At 42.3% G+C, this 4,532-nt stretch overlaps 1 long non-coding RNA gene across 1 annotated transcript; it reads left to right on the top strand.

The window, feature by feature from the left end:
• The first annotated feature begins 800 nt into the window (after positions 1-800).
• Positions 801-4,282, top strand: LOC130285151 (uncharacterized). Its single transcript, XR_008847271.1, has 4 exons — positions 801-1,095; positions 3,725-3,873; positions 4,002-4,025; positions 4,148-4,282. It is a non-coding gene; the product is annotated as an uncharacterized LOC130285151 (long non-coding RNA).
• Positions 4,283-4,532: the final 250 nt, after the last annotated feature.

Here is a 4,532-nt window from a genome sequence, read left to right as displayed (position 1 = left end):
AGGACGTACCGGTACGTCCTTGGTCCTTAAGGGGTTAAGGACTTTAAAACGGGGGCGTATGGATACGCCCGCTGTCCTTAACAGGTTAAGATTTTTAAATAGAAGTATTTTACAAATCTGTTTAACTTTCTGGAGCCAGTTGAGATATATATATATATATATATATATATATATATATATATATATATCTATATATATATAAAGTTTTTTTTTTACTGGATAACCCCTTTAATTTCTAAAAGAGAGCTGGAAATACACATGTACAGTGGTCGTGTATCTCTGGCTCTTCCTTAGAGATATATGCAGGAGATCATGGGGGGTCCCAGAGGTTGGACTCCTCACAATCAGCTTCTTATCCCCTATCTTGTGGATAGGGGATAAGTTAGTTTTCGCTGCACAACCCCTTTAAGTCCCAGATGGCAAGGGCGTAGAGGTACACCCTGTGTCATCTAGGGGTTAAAATCTGCAGCAGATCTGCCGCGTGTGAATGTACCCTAATACTCTAACAGTAGCGATCTCCCCAATGCAGCGGCAGTAGCTAGACAGAATGTTATCACGTAACCCTCTATCTTTGTGAAGGAGCTGACTTGGATTCTTTCTTTCGTGATATGTTGATCTAGATGAGAGCGAATGCAAAACCCCTGTGAGCTACATGCCTCAAGATATGGAAAGAAAATCGTTCCTATTTCATATATCTCTTTGTGGTATTCTTGTAGTTAGTGGAATAAAACTGAAATGACTATTGGCACCAAACTTGTGTTATTCTTCGCGAGGTTGAGGGGTGTCCCTGAGCGGCACAATTATCATTACGTCAGTCGTGTTCTTGGAGCTTAGTTTTATATCAGAGACTAAGAACACCTCTTGAATTAGAACAATGGCTTCTGAAATCATTTCTTTTCAGTGAAATACGAGAATCTCAAGCACCTTGAATTTCCCCTGCTACTAAGCGAACAGAAATAGAAGACCATACGCCATCCTTACAGCGAGACAAGGTCCATATGGACATCTTTTTGAGGCATCTTTCTTCCTCTCTGACAGACTAAAACGGAAACAATGAATATGTTGATTCCTATGGTAACAAGAAGGTTCTATCAAGTAAGTGAAAACATCATGTTGCATGCACTCTGGTCAGTGAGGAGTTACAGGCCTGGACCAATCAGCTGCTGAGGAGGGGTATTTAGATGCCTCTTCAGCTTTCTGGCTGGGCTCTTCACTTGTTTGATTTTCCAGCTTGGCTTATTTTTTTGTCTTGTCTGTTTCACCTCCATCCACCCGGATGACCACCATTTTTTTTTTTACAGCCATCTTGCCTGAGCTGTTCTTAACATTATTTAGAGCTATACTTCACCACAGGTCCCACAGACATAGGCAAAAATAGTCAGAAGCTGCCCCATTGACTAGTGTTGAGCGGCATAGGGCATATTCGAATTCGCGAATATTCGCGAATATATGGACGAATATTCGCGTATTCGAAAAAAAATTAACATATCCAAAAATTTACATATACAAAAATTCGCATATACGAAAATTAGCATATGCAAATATTCGCATATGCGAAAATTCGCACGCCAGTCTCACACAGTAGTATTAGAGCCTTCTTTACACCACACAAGCTGGAAGCAGAGAGGGGTGATCACTGTGATGTTTACTGTGAAAAAAAAATACGAATATTCGTAATTACGAATATATAGTGCTATGTTCGCGAATATTCGCGAATATGCGATATTCGCGAATAAAATTCGTATTGCGAATATTCGCGAGCAACACTACCATTGACATTCATGGAAAAGGATATTCGTGTATATGTTTAAAAGTGAATAAAAGGGGGAAAAAGGGGGAAAAAGGGGCGAATAATAGTACATGAGGCCCAAAGTGTCCTCTAATTCTTGTTCCTGCTTCTTGACTGGACAGTAAACTGCAGCAAGATATGGGACGTGTTTGTTCCCTCTCAAAAACTATGTTAGTTGTCAGTTATTTTAATTCAGTGGTCCCCAAACTGTGGCCCTCCAGATGTTGCAAAACTACAACTCCCAGCATGCCTGGACAGCCAACGGCTGTCCAGGCATGCTGGGAATTGTAGTTTTGCAACATCTGGAGGGCTACAGTTTGGGGACCACTGTTTTAAATGGTAGTAAAGTGCAGCGGTATCCAGCTGTATCCTATCCCCTCCCTCATATCAGTATTTAACTCTTTCCTACATTCTCTGTAAATTAATTAAACACCTGAACTGGTCCCTCTAGCAGTAAGGCTGCATTCACACTGCATTTGTAATGGAGGTCAGAGGTGTATGATGGGATATACACTGTGAATGAAGAGGGAACATGGCCTAAGTGACATTTCTATCTGACCATAAAGTAACCAGAGGAATATACAAGAAAACGTGTAAACTGCTCCAACCAGATGAAGAGATTCTGTTTAATTTGTTTTTATTTTTAAGATGAAAGAAAAGAAGGTGAAAGGTTTCATGGATGACAACGGATTTTCTAAAATGCGTAACGTGACTTTTCAGCATTTCCAGCCCTGCCCCCCAGGACACATGACATGTATGTTAGAGGGTCACACACGGTCCAGCCCTGCCCCCAGGACACATGACATGTATGTTAGAGGGTCACACATGGTCCAGCCCGGCCCCCAGGACACATGACATGTATGTTAGAGGGTCACACATGGTCCAGCCCTGCCCCCAGGACACATGACATGGATGTTAGAGGGTCACACACAATCCAGCCCTGCCCCCAGGACACATGACATGTATGTTAGAGGGTCACACATGGTCCAGCCCTGCCCCCAGGACACATGACATGGATGTTAGAGGGTCACACACAATCCAGCCCTGCCCCCAGGACACATGACATGGATGTTAGAGGGTCACACATGGTCCAGCCCTGCCCCCAGGACACATGACATGGATGTTAGAGGGTCACACATGGTCCAGCCTTGCCCCCAGGACACATGACATGGATGTTAGAGGGTCACACATGGTCCAGCCCTGCCCCCAGGACACATGACATGTATGTTAGAGGGTCACACATGGTCCAGCCCTGCCCCCAGGACACATGACATGGATGTTAGAGGGTCACACACAGCCCTGCCCCCAGGACACATGACATGTATGTTAGAGGGTCACACACAGCCCTGCCCCCAGGACACATGACATGTATGTTAGAGGGTCACACACAGCCCTACCCCCAGAACACATGACATGTATGTTAGAGGGTCACACACAATCCAGCCCTGCCCCCAGGACACATAACATGTATGTTAGAGGGTCACACATGGTCCAGCCCTGCCCCCAGGACACATGACATGTATGTTAGAGGGTCACACATGGTCCAGCCCTGCCCCCAGGACACATGACATGTATGTTAGAGGGTCACACACAGCCCTGCCCCCAGGACACATGACATGTATGTTAGAGGGTCACACACAGCCCTGCCCCCAGGACACATGACATGTATGTTAGAGGGTCACACACCTCCTGCTCTGATCTCTACCAAAGACATTTCTTATATCCTGTAGATTTAGGATAGAAATACCTCTAAACAGCATTTCCTGTAAGAACAGGATTACTGTATATAAAGGATCTCATCATAATAAAATGATTAGATGTATGTGATATTTATATAATATTTTATCACACTATGCATAGAATGCAATAATTTTGGGTACATAACATGAATCTATTAGAACATAACATAACATGTTCCTTCCGTACATTCTGTAGGCAGCTTCTATACTGAGCCGGGTATGTGCAGGCTGACCAGCTGGCTGACTCCTCTGAGGTTTATAGATGGTGGCTGTTAATAAGTTTCAGTTGGCGCTGATCATCATTGTGGCCATTATGGCGGCATATTTTTTGGGATCTTATATTTGGTAAGTTATTGTCATCATTTATGTCTTCTAGTTGTCTTTTCTCTGTAATGTGAATCGGCCATTATGGACCCTGTGGTTCCTGTATAGTACAGAGTCTTCTTTATAACATCTTCTCCATTTCTTTATAGGCATAAAATTATGGCCTGACCCCGGTGAGTCTTGGTCCATGACCTAACAAGAATATACAGTATATATATATATATCACCCGTCTCATGTAGAATTGTGTCATTCAAACTATAGAATAATTTAATGACAACTTTTTCTTTTCTTCAGAGAATCCATCTTAAGTTCTATATAAAGATTCCTTTGATAATCCAGATTATGAAATAAAGGAAGATGAAATCATTGAATGGATTTACTCTCTTGCAGACTAAGAAGGAAAAATGTGATTATGATTATTGTAAAAACCAATAAAAAAATAAATAAATAAAATTGTCATTAAAAAAAATTATTTCCATCAATAATTTTAGTATAACATCAAGAACTTCACATGGGTGTACATGAAGGGAGCTCAGGAGCTGAGATTGCTTCAAAGCCAGGTAGTAATGGCAGCTATAAGCAGCTGGGACTCCCCACTAAGGCCAGACATCAGCAATCCCACTCATGTCCAACGTCAACCTTTATAGATCCCACAATCAAAGTCAATTGTGGGATCTAA

The sequence above is a fragment of the Hyla sarda genome, chromosome 8 (genome assembly GCF_029499605.1).
Source record: "Hyla sarda isolate aHylSar1 chromosome 8, aHylSar1.hap1, whole genome shotgun sequence".
NCBI classification, from domain to species: domain Eukaryota; kingdom Metazoa; phylum Chordata; class Amphibia; order Anura; family Hylidae; genus Hyla; species Hyla sarda.
The sequence above is the reverse complement of the archived record's forward strand: the minus strand, read 5'-3'. Positions and strand labels throughout refer to the sequence as shown.